The following is a 13087-nucleotide window of genomic DNA, read 5'->3' as shown; positions in this document are numbered from 1 at the left end:
GCATAAAAAAATACACAGAAATAATACAGACTCCTTCAATACTTCGTCTTAATTTAGTCCTTAATCTTAAAACTATGAGACCAAAGGAGAATTAAAGACCTCAGTTTTTGACGGTCACTAATGTAAGACTAGCAGGGATCAGATTTATTAGCCTGCATGCCACATTTTGAGTTCCTAATTAAGATATCATACAGGTAAAATCAACACATCAGTACAGGTGCATAATATCAGTGATGGTTTGTGAAGCGTGTTGTGAAGCATGTGAACTGCAGGATTTTCTATCCATCTATCTATTGCCAGCCGCCTTAATCCCTTATACGGGGTGGCCACAAACATATCGCCTCCACGTCACCCTGTCCCCCGCCATTTCACTTCCCTACTCCCACTTCACACACCCCTTCCCCATATACCTCTCCACTCCATCCCTCCATCTCATCCTTGGCCTTCCCCTCCCTCTCTCCCCCTCCACCTCAGTCGCATACACTCACCTCTTCAGTCTCTCACTCTCCATCCTCTCCACATGGCCAAACCACCTCAGTGTGTTCCTCATAACGCTTCCTATCACATCCACATCAACACCACAACGCTCCTTTATATCCTCATTCGTCAGCCTGTCTCTCCATGTGACTCCACAGGCTCCTCTTAAATAACTCATTTCCACGGCTCTCACTCTTGACTTGTGTCCTTCCAACAACGTCCAAGCTTCACTTCCGTACGTTAGAGTTGGTATCACAATACTGTCATGTAGTAACTTTTTCACTTCCATGCTCACTTCCCTGTTTCTTATCACTGCTTTCAAGGAATCAGCAACCTTTCTTCCTTGTTGCACCCTTGCAAGCACTTCACCCTCCAAACTTCCATCCTTACTCATCACACTACCCAAGTACTTAAACGTTCTCACATACTCCATTTCCTCACCATCCAACCTCACTGTACATTCATTGACTTCACCTCTCTCAAAGACCATCACTTTACTCTTCACTACATTCACCTTTAGATTCCATTTCTTACACACACTCCCAGACTCATCCACCAAGCCTTGCAGCTCCCCTTCATCTTCACTCAACAACACAGTATCATCTGCAAACAACAGTACAGGGAGTTTTCAAACACTACCCTCTCTCACCAGGGCCACTCCAACATCCACTACCCTACCTTGTACCTCATTTATTACCCCATCCATGTACAGATTGAACAACCATGGAGACATGACACATCCCTGTTTCAACCCAACCTTCAAAGAGAAAAATTCACTCGATTCACCATCCACACGCACTGCAGCCTTAGCACCATCATACATACCTTCACAGCATTCAACAACTTCCCATCTACTCCATATATTCTTAATACTTTCCACAATCCTTGTCTATCCACCCTGTCATATGCTTTCTCCAAGTCCATGAAAGCCGCATACAACTTCTCTCCCTTCTCTAGAAACTTTTCCACTAAAGACCTAAGAATGAATATCTGATCTACACAACCTCTTCCCTTCCTAAAGCCTCCCTGTTCTTCTCCAACTAATTCCTCTGTTCTTTCCCTAACTCTGTCAGTAAGTATCCTACCATACACTTTTCCTATTACACTAAGAAGACAAATGCCCCTATGATTACCACACACTTCTTTTTCACCTTTTCCTTTGTACAAGGGAATAATTGTACCTGACTTCCAATCCTCCCGGGACTCTACCTTCCTCCCAGGCCAATCTGCACATCTTCCACATCCATTCTACTACTATATCTCTCCCATGCTTCAGCATTTCACCACACACTTCATCAATTCCTGGGTCTTTCTCCAATTTGACTTTCTTCATTGCTTCCACAACTTCTATCCTATTGATTTTCCTGTCTTCTCACCTCCCTCCTCCTCCCAGCCATTCCTCAGCCACTTATACTCGCATTACTTCCATTCTCTATATTTAACAATTCCTTAAAGTGTTCTCTCCATCTGCTCACTTTTTCTCCCTTTTATCTTTCACTCCCCTGCTAACTTCACTTCCACCCTGTCTTACTCTCTTCACCTCTTTCCAGAACATTTTCTTATAGTCCCTCCACTTTACACTCAAATTCCTTCCAAATTCATCATCCACTTTCTTCTTACTCTCTCTTACTAATCTTTTCACCTCTCTCTTCCTTTCTACACATAACTCTCTCTTCCGCCTCTCAACTTCTTCCACACGCCTATTTCTCATCCATTCATTGTATGCTTTCTTCTTTTGTGCCACAGCCTGTTTCACCTCTTCATTCCACCACGCTGTTCCTTGCACCCACCTCCGTCTTCTCTTCACCCACACACCACATCACATGCTGCACATATTTCTTCTGTAAATATTTTGCACACACCTTCCACGTCCCCCATCTGCTCCAATTTATATTTACCCCCCCAAAAATGCAACATTGATAGTCCTGCCCACACACAAAACCTTCAATTTAAAATGTCCTGTACATAATTATTATAGTCCAGTTCAATCAATATACAACCATTTATATGTACAGCACACACCTACAGTACAGTAGGTGCATGACCACCATCTACATATGGTCAATAAATAAAATTTCAGCAAGTGATGTTATGACGGATGATGGAAGCTGTGAGTTGCGGAGCTTGGACAACAGGAACAGTGGATTGCTGCAGCCTGGTAGGGAGAAACTGTTACTAGAGTAATAAGCAAAATAACTGCTTAGGAAGAAATACAGTATTAGGAAGTTTCCATAACTGATGACAACATGGGACAGAGTTTTTTGCCCCAGTCCAATCCTACATCACATCCAACTTTTTTTTTTTTGTTTTAATCAGCACAATTAGAAATATTATCATGGTTGGTGGGGGCGCTCACCATCCACTCACTCGATGTTGTGCTGCTCTAGGGTGACTGCCTATTCCTCTCTTCCTTCCTTCCTCTTCTGTCTTTCAGTTTAGAGTTACCCATAGACAGAAGGATGAGGAAACAATGAAGGAAAGAAACACTGGGTGAGTGGCAGGATTGGGGGAGGGGGGGTGACTAAGGCTCATAGTCTCCTCAGTTAAAGAAACTCCCTTGTATCTTTCCTAAATGATTATTCTGCTTATTACTCCTTACTATCCTCTTGTGTCATTTAAATCATTACAATACCTCCATACTCAGCATAAATGGCATACAAATTGATACTAACCAGCCCTGTCCAAAAATAATTAGGTAAGGAAAAGATGGTAGGCAGCTTCCTTAACTGATAAGAATACAGAACTAGGGGTTATCCTAGTACAACTAATGCAATTTTGTACCCTATTACACAGGCAGCTGGAGCTACTTGGTGCCAACGAGGCAACAGTTACCAGCCTCACTTGCCCACCCCTCAGATGAAACCATTACAGCCTCCATCCAGCTGGAGCACCTTAACCCACTAAACCACCACCCAGGATAGCAAATAACATGGGATATAGCAAACCATTTCACTTGTCACTCAGGGGCACTACATGAGAGAGAGACACTGCATCAAGGAGTCAGGAGGAGATGGGGACAACATCAAGCAGAGAGAGGAGGGATGGGGACTACATCAAATAAGGAGGAGGGATGGGGACTACAGCAAATAAGGAGGAGGGATGGGGGAGGAGGACTACAAGTACAGAGAGGGGATGGGGACTACATCAAATAAGGAGGAGGGATGGGGACTACAGCAAATAAGGAGGGATGTGGATGGGGACTACAAGTACAGAGAGGGGATGGGGACTACATCAAATAGAGAGGGGGGGATGGGGGACTACATCAAGCAGAGACACTGAATGGGGGAAGAGAGGGGGGTCACTATCAAGTGGGAGGGGGAGAGGTGAGTGGATAAAGAAAAGGGAGGAAGGGAGAGAGGATGACTGCACCCCCACCTTGCAGTATTATTATAAGTAGTATTATAAGTGGAGGTCGGTGGAAGGGACTATGCTGAGTGAAGGAAGAGTCAAAAAGGGAGATGGGATGACTGCTCCCCGTCCTTCCACTAATATTATTATTATTTTAATAAGTATTATTATTTTTATTATGAGTACTGTAGGAGTGGGTGGGGGGGACTACACTGAGTGGGGAAGAGATAGACAAAAGGGAGTGAGGATGATTGCTCCCCCACCTTCCACTATTATAAATATTATTTTTATTTTGATAAAAACAAGCACCATTATTATGAATTTTACAACTTTCAAAAACAAGACAAATAATAAAGAAGGAATAAGATAATTTTTAATCAAGTGGACATTAAATGTATTTTACTTAAAATAAAAACAGCTGTAAACTTCATTACATTAATTACCTTGGGTATCAGTGGGTGTAGGATGATTAAAAAAGGTGACTATGAAGGCACTTAGGTGTCACCTGGCAGTCTGTCTCACCTTTAAGGTAGCTGATCACTTGTCCTCGCACCTATGTTGTGAATGGGATCAAATGAATAACTCTTGATTGGGAGGATAACTTTTGGAACAAAATGGTTTAAAAAAAGAATAATCAGATTGTTAAAAATTGCTCTTCCATCGATTATACAAACCTTCAGTGCTCCATCAGGGACATAGGTGCCTGGTTCTACACTACTTAGTCCAGGCTGGATTATAAGGCAAGTGACCAGTTGCTCTCTCTTCAATAAGGAAAGTGTTGGCAGTGAGGGGGTGAAGGGAGGAGGAAGAGGCTGGAACTGAGAGGGAAGATGACAAGAATGAAGAGGAGGTGGAGGAAGAGGCTGGCACCATGAGAAAAGCAGGGGGTGGAGCTGGCATTGAGAGAGGAGAATGGAAGAGGAAGGGACTGGCAATGTGACAGAAGGAAAGGAGGAGCAGTACGAAGATGTCACACACACAGAATGGAGGAGAAAGAGGCTGGAACAGAGGGAGAGGAGAGGAGAGGAGGAGAACGAGAAAGGGGCTGACACTGAGACGGAAAGGAGGGGGAATAAGGAGTTGGCACAAGGTAAGAGAGAGAGAGGGGGGGGGTAAGCACTAAGAAAGGAGGGGGAGGAGGAGTAGAAGGCTACAAATGAGAAAGGGGGGGAGGGAGGAATTAGGGAAGTATAATAATAATAAAAGCTATGTCAAAAATGCCATGCCAGATTTGTCAGTAAGTCCACCTGCCAGACTACACATTATCCAGATATGAATGGAGTTTCATTACCTTGTGACAAATACACTGCTGGACACATACAGGCAAACAAAGGTAACTGCATATAATGACAGCAAACACAGGCAGATATGACTAACCTTGCATCATCCAGGTATCCGTGAGTGACCGGAGGCGTTTACTGAGAGACAGTGCATGTTTGGGTGACACTAGAGGCCTTGTGTGTTCCTGCTCCTCCTCCACAGCGGATGATGGGGAGGCCAGGGGATGAGGGGTGACAGGGTGGAGGAAGTGAGCTGATCAGTTTCGCCTGCCTCACTAACAATCCTGCTCGCTGGCTCAGATCTGATACTTGCCAAATGCCCTGTGGGATAATGAGTCACTTTAACCCCTTCTCAGCAATTCCACAGTACTGTATAATCCTGCTATATACAGAAAACTTTATTCTGCTTGGGTAAATATAACAAACTGGAGAGGTCAGACACACTACTAGAACTGCCTGTTCATACACAGCATCCCAATATTTCTCCCCCAATTCCTACCTAAGAAAAAGGATAAGGTAGGATCCCCCTTCCTCCCCACCACAGAGAGTATAACAAATAGCATACCTAGCAACATATGCCACAGTCGTTAACAGACATCACCTAACAATCTGAAGTAACAGTTCCACCTTATAAGTACAACCTGGTTAATCATCTTCCCTCTAGCTCTTCTTAACTCCTGTATCACCTACACTTATAAAGGTACCACTCAACTTTTTCTCTGCCATCCACACATGCATTACTTAAAATGGGAGTGTGGTTACTCTTACAAAACCCTAATACAAAAGGTCTCCTGATGGTACGAGTAGTTATGTTTAAGGAAATCTGCTTGTACAAAAGAGTACATAATTACCTATGGGCAAAAATGGGGACTGGGTGTTTAACCACCACCATCTTACACCTATAATGCTATATATAAGGCAGTTTTAAACAAGAATATTGGTGAGATATCTAAAACACACAAACAAAATTAACATATGACCCATAATAATGCTTATCTACTGTAATGGATGCATAGAGATCCCGAGAAAATCTGTCGGAATTAGAACCACATCCTCAAACTCCAAACTCTGGCTACTGATTGCATACAACAATCATAAACACAAGAGAAGTAACCCTTAAAGGATTAATGCTGCTGGCAATACATAGGAATGATTTATTATTGCCAGAAGCCTTAATCCTGTATGGGGTGATCACAAACAAACTGCTTCCACATTACCCTGACCTTTGGCTGCCCTCCCTCCAACTCATATCCTCCACGTCTCATTTGTCTTTCCAGTTCATCCTCCCATCTTATCCCCGGTCTCCCCCTCCACCTCATGCACACACTTTCCTGTCCAGTTTCTTGTTCTTCTTCCTCATCACATGGCTAGTAATTTATGCCGTTGATTAACCCACCCGTTCAAAGAAAATTATTTCTAACATGTTACAAAAATCCAAGTTACTTGATATCTTAATCTTGTCCCAATTGTTGTAATGCCTGAGGTTATACACCGGCAAGTATTTATAATGGTCCCCACCCAAAGAACAGCACTAGTTTAGTTTCTATTACACTGATATTCCATCTAAATGACTTCATTATGAAGTGTTTGTTAACACCGAGTGAAGACAGATGTATTATACAAGCCATTTTACAAACAATTTAAGCTTAGTAAAGTATATAAAGAGGGATGCCTTCATGTGGTGTACTGGTCATCTCCACTGCCAGGTTTGACAAACATTCCTCAGCTCCCTCCCTATCCCCAGAAAAGTGGATGCTGAACTGCAGGAGGAGGGCAGCTTCAGCCCACAGTTCACTGGGCTCACATTTCAGATGTGCTTTAGGATGCTACTACTGTTGTGGTGCTGGTACAGGATTTGTGCATTACTCTGACAAAATATAGTAAATATTACCCATAGTGCTGCCAACCAGTTGGGTACGGCCTGGGGCATTCTAACAGACAGGTACTTGTATACAATTGTTTTAAGTGCTGGAGCAAACCCATTTTCATTGTCCTCCTCTCCTCTCATTGCTGCAGCCTTCAGATGACCCCAGTGACCTGGATGATGCTGAAGATGGTTTGATTGTCGACAAGGATGATGTATTGGTTGACGCTGCTGACGATGAGGGTGATGATCCACCAACATGCACCAGCTGAACAGAGCAGCCACTGACCTCACTATGTACACAGCTCTGGAAGTGTTGGGAAAGATATAGTGTATGACAAATAAATAACTACATCAATTCATCCCAACTCTTATGCACCCATCAAGTTATACAAGTAAACTGAAGTGTCAAAGAAAGTGTAAAGTGATGCATACAAGTATATACATAAAGGATTTTCATGTTAGGAAAAAAAAGAATGAACACCAAGATTATTAAAATGAATGAACACCATGATTATTAATAAAGTTTGCATACAAGTACATTAAGGATTTTCACAAGGATGGGAAATGGATGGCGAACAGTAAAGACTGAATATGCAAGGGACAACCTCTATGGGAAGACCAAATGTGTGCCACAGTTTACGAACCAACATACTTTAATGATCCAATGAGCAGCTGGATCAGTTGTAAATAAAGGTGCTGGCAGGTTAGCAGCAGCAGCAGGGTGAGGGGTGGCTGTTCTGGTATACGGGTGGCGGCCATCTCAAAGGTTAATCGCTACACCTGCCTCAGATCTCGGCAGCCAAACCAGGACCTCCCAGCTGGCGTGGCCTTGGGTGAAGGTGATGGGCCAGTAGCGGTGGTTGGGGGTGGCTGCTTCTGGGTCACCATGGATAGTTAACTCAAATCAGGACTCAGTGTTGGTGCCATTACCTCATACTTCACTCCAGGACACTCACACGCTCCTTGAAACCAAGACACAAGGACCAAGGAACAAGCGGAACACACACACACACATCCTCTGTAGTATAGGCTGCTCCTTCAGCAAACCCCCTACACAATGCCTGTCTGCTATCCGTTACTATAGATAGAAGGATGGGGCGAAAGGACAGGGCAGCACTAATCAAACAATCCAACTAAAATTAAACCTGCTACTTGTATAGAATACACACCAGAGGCGTCGATGAAGAAGGTAGGCTACGCCAGTGCCAGCAACCAGTGTGGGGACAACAGGGGTGAGTGTATCCTTCCTAATAGTGTATCTGACATAATTTGAGGGATTACATCTCAACATAACCATTCCACTCTTTTCTCCATCAAGGGCATACCCGCCACATTCCACCCTGATGCATCATACCAAGGAAAAAAGTTCATTCAGTAGCCTATTGCCATGAAATACAAAGTCGCCTACCGGATTATAACCGTACATACATAATTGACCTTGGGGTAGACGGCTGGTTGTTGCTCGCCACACAACTTCATGGTAAGGGGAACAGTTGTGTGAAATTATATCAAAATCTGTCCATGCATGTGGAAGTTACCGTACAGAGCAGTCACGAAACTGCAGACTGAAGTACTGATGGAACCACGCAAACCTAGAGTCCCCGATCTGTTTCGCCGGTAGGGGACTAATAATTCCTGAGGTAGAGAAGCCTAACAAACCTCTCTCACGTGGAAATAACAACAGGTGAAGAGGGATTGGCAATGATATAGAACGGAGGTTGCATGAGTGTACTAAACCAAAGGCATCATCATACGCAACGGTAGGCCTATGTGCAGACAATTTTTGCAAAGCTTCAGTCTCCACTAAGAAGAATTTCACACTAGAGAATAATTAAACTATAAAAAAAAATGACCACACACACACACACACACACGAATAACTGCCATGAATTAAGTTAATGAAAAGCTCAAGCTTAAGGTGGCGGTTGGGTGGTGGTGGTGGTGATGGTGGTTGGGTGGTGGTGGCTGGGTGGTGGTTGAGTGGCGGTGATGGTGACGGTGGTAATGGTGGTTGGGTGGTGGTGGTGGTGGTGGTTGGGTGGTGGTGGTGGTGGTGGTGGTTGGGTGGTGGTGGTGGTGATGGTGGTAGTGGTGGTGGTTGGGTGGTGAAGGTGATGGTTGGGTGGTAGTGGTGGTGGTAATGGTGGTAATCGATGGTAATGGTGGTTGGGTGGTGGTGGCTAGGTGGTGGTGGCTGGGAGGTGGTGGTAGTGATAGTAATGGTGGTTGGGTGGTGCTATAATAGTGGTGGTGGTGGTTGGGTGGTGATGGTTGTTGGTGTGGCAGTTGGGTGGTGGTGGTGGTGTTGGTTGGGTGATGGTGGTATTGGTGGCTGGGTAGTGGTGGCGGTGGTGGAGATGGTTGGGTGGTGGTGGTGGTGGATGGTGGTGATAGTGATGGCTGGGTGGTTGTGGTGGTGGGTGGGTGGTGGTGATGGTTGGGTGGTAGTGGTGGTGGAGGATAGGTGGTGGTGGTGGTGGTGGTGGAGGATAGGTGGTGGTGGTGGTGGTGGTGGTGAGGTGTGGTGTTGGTGATGGTCGTGATCAGGGGGTGTAGTTATGGATGGATGGATGATGGTGGTTGGGTGGTGGTGGTGGTGGTGGTGGTTCGGTGGCTGGGAGGTGATGATAGTGGTGGATGGGAGGTGACTACGTGGTGGTGGCGGTGGCGTTAAATGATTCGGTAGTAATGGTGGTGGGTGCCCCCCCCCCCTTCAGCAGAAAGGGAGGCGATATGCACATCATACGGTAACAAGAGAACGATGCTAATCATTCTGTGCTAGTGAAGTGAGGTAATTCCAGCGTCTCCGTGTCTTATTTAATCTGTAAGTAATTGGCTGCAACATTACAAAATTTTCCGTCTATGAAAGGTGCATGACCTATATTACTGGTATTGACAAAAACAATGGGACTGTCAGGTTCACGCATCCACACCTCACGCCTCACACTCTCTCACCTGCTATGTTGACACCAGCACAGGTTTCCTATTTTCACACGCCTTAGTTCATTTGTGCTTCTAGATACATGTTCCTTCGTTCTGGCAGCTCGCTGTTGTCTCGCACCGCTGATGTGGCCCATAGTCTTTGGTAAGAGCAGCAGGAGTTAAATATCCAGAAATACACCAACAAAAAGCCACACCGGACACTTCCTTGACTGCACCTGCCCTTCTATAGTTGGTTATTGAATTGTGGGTAGTCTAGTGACGTCACGCAGCCAATCAGATGTCACCTCTTTCCGGCGTCATGCCCACAGCCAATCACCGGAAATGTAGGTACTATATACAAACTTTCACTCATGCTTCATGGATAAATATTCACGAATTAGTGGTAAACATTTAACTTTACATTAATACTGCATTAATATACGATTTTGTGATGTATACAACGGAAAATAAGGTCACTATCGTTCTCCCGTCCAGTGAGGGAAGATGTTGAGATATACTATGTAATAAAGGCAGTATTATTATCAATGAAATAACTGTTGATAGCCTAAGCCCTACGCAAAGTCGCCTGAATGTTATTTTAATGTTCTACAATTTATTAATATACCAAACGGTGCCAGTAGAATTTAGCATGCAAATGTAAGTACGACTTGTTTATGACTATAACGCGTTGATGGATATCTTGTTACTAAAAATAAACACAAACGTAACAACAGCGTATCCCCAGCTCGGACCAGAACACATTTCTAAGCAGACGTTAGTGCTGATGTATGAACCATCTGTGCACGGCTGATAGGTACAGTTTTATCAAGATCCCCGACGCTTGAGTGTTCACAGGAAACGATATCCTTTGGTTCCTTTTCTTACACAAAAAAAAAAAAACCCTCTCCCCCCCCTTCTCCTCCAGATGGTTGTTTCTCCGGACTGTGGTTCTACATCCAACTCATAGCACTTCTTCATGAGTAACACACATTCTAGTGTTCATCTCTTGTTATAGGTTGTTTTATGTCATGTCGTGTGTGTCTGTCAAGTTGTGAAAGGGGTGTTGCGTACTGGCATTGGCTGCTGCATAGAACTGTGTGCCTTTCATCTCAAGGTAGTCTCTGACATGGAGGACTTTAGTTTCAGAGTATAAGTGAGTTTGGAAGTAGTTCTGGTGCAGCCAGTGATGTATAAAGCATTGTTCAGTATGGTTTGCATGGTGTTGTAATAAGTATTAGATGGGATGGAGGCCCATGTCAAGGAGGCATAGGACATCACTGATCCGATACAATGTCTGTAAAGAGAGTTTTTTAGTTGCCCAAAGTCTGGCCCTGTAGTTGCCCAAAGTGCACTGGGGGTGCATTGCCTCTTGATGTCTTGTATGTGGTCCTTGAAGATAAGTCCAGTGCCATATGTCACTCCAAAGACCTCAATGGAGGGTGTGTGGGGCACACGTACATTGTTAAGTGTGATGTGGGGGGGAGTACCTGATAGCATGTTTATGGCTGCTGATTGGCTGGGACAGTTGTCAGCCTGTTGTCCTTAACCCAAATCTGTATTGTGGTGATGTAGTCCCATTGCAGTATTGCAGGCTGTCTGTAATGTGGGATGTGGTTGTTATGGTCATATCATCTGCACATAAGGCAATGTTTGTGGGTGACAGGGGTGTAGGAATACTAGGGCTGTCTCCCTTCCCTAGAGTAAAAAGTATACAGACAAAATATAGTACACAAGTCAAAGCTTCAGTTTACCAAGTTAAAAGTCTATCTATCTATCTATAGTCAGACGCCACAATCACATAAGGAGTGACCGTTTGTCTCTGAGTTAGTTGTTTTACGGGGAGGGGCACCAACCCTCTGCCAACCCACCTGTTGACACGTGGGAAACAAGTATGGGTTGGTTATATGGTTACCACCCAGTGTTGTAAATGGTTTTCTGGCTTACAGGAAATCATTAGGCTTGTCACTCAATGTAAAGCCACCTGAAAAGGAAAGAAGAGTAAAAAGTGATAGGAAAGATGAGAGAAACAGAAAAAGAGGAGGGCAGACACAGAGAAAGCATGACAAAGGTGAAGGAAAAAAGTAGGCAGCACTGCATCAAGTGAGTGGATGATGGTCGCCACCACCTACCACGGTATATGCATAGAACAAGATATAGTACAAAAGTCAAAATCTTCAGTTTACTGAGTATCCTTTATAGCTTTATTAAAAATGTATTTATGACAACAACCTCTGTGAGATTAACACATATCTTTCCCATCGACCAACAAAATGTAGTCACAGTGCGTGTGAAGAGGAGAAATGCAATCGCAAAATTGCCTGGGTGGAAGGTGGGAAGTACAGCAAAGACCTTTCCGAATTGAAATTATACTTGGTTACAACTCACACCCTTGCATACCTGCCCACAGTTCCTCCCTCTAACTATGTCAGCCATAATCATACTCTCTCTCTCTCTCTCTCTCAGCCTAAATTTCTCTATCTAATCTACCTATCTATCTATCTGTCTTTCTATACTCGAGCATTTTAATCCTGAAGGAGGCAGCCCCATACAAAATGCCAGGTCACCTTCTCCATCACCATCAGGTTGCCCTTCCTCCAACTCACACCTCCCTCATTCATATATCTCTGCACTTCATCCCTCCACCTCATCCTCAGTCTCCATTCCAAATCAGAATTACAGTTACAGGAAACATACCTACAGGGAGAGATTATGGGCAAGCATGGGAGGAAGTGAGTTGTGTCCAAGCAAAATTTAAATCTGAAATCGTCTATAAATCATCATCATCAAGCACAAAACAAAGGAAAGGCTCTTAATCTACCCTGTATAAAGCTCTTTTTTTTTTTTTATTCTACAGTATATACAAATGCTCATCACAGATACATGAACTTGGGATCTCTTGGCTGAATTCTCAGTGGCACATGAGGCTTCCAAGTGCCTCTTCTTTAGCCATTTATTTAGCCTATTGCACCTCAACATGTGTTTTGTGACTGTAGAGATAAAGGACTGAAACAGGATGCTGCCGGAGATCAAGCAGCGCGGAGGGCAGCTATTAGGTGACCAAGGCCGACGTATGCAAGCACATTGAAGCCTTTATAAACGATACGATATGATACCATAACAACTTTGCATGAAAAGAGTCTTTTCTTTTTTATACTGACATAACCAGCATTAATAACATAAAAAAGGATGCCAG

At 44.0% G+C, this 13087-nt stretch overlaps 1 long non-coding RNA gene across 1 annotated transcript; it reads right to left on the bottom strand.

The window, feature by feature from the left end:
* Positions 1–4273: 4273 nt before the first annotated feature.
* LOC145416002 (uncharacterized) lies at positions 4274–9973 on the bottom strand. Its single transcript, XR_013900193.1, has 3 exons — positions 9928–9973; positions 5203–5426; positions 4274–4378 (listed from the first exon to the last, which is right to left on the bottom strand). It is a non-coding gene; the product is annotated as an uncharacterized LOC145416002 (long non-coding RNA).
* Between the last annotated feature and the right edge of the window lie 3114 nt (positions 9974–13087).

The sequence above is a fragment of the Coenobita brevimanus genome, chromosome 104 (genome assembly GCF_032717465.1).
Source record: "Coenobita brevimanus isolate Jiangsu-jjx chromosome 104, ASM3271746v2, whole genome shotgun sequence".
NCBI lineage: Eukaryota > Metazoa > Arthropoda > Malacostraca > Decapoda > Coenobitidae > Coenobita > Coenobita brevimanus.
This window is presented reverse-complemented; position numbering and strand designations above follow the sequence as displayed.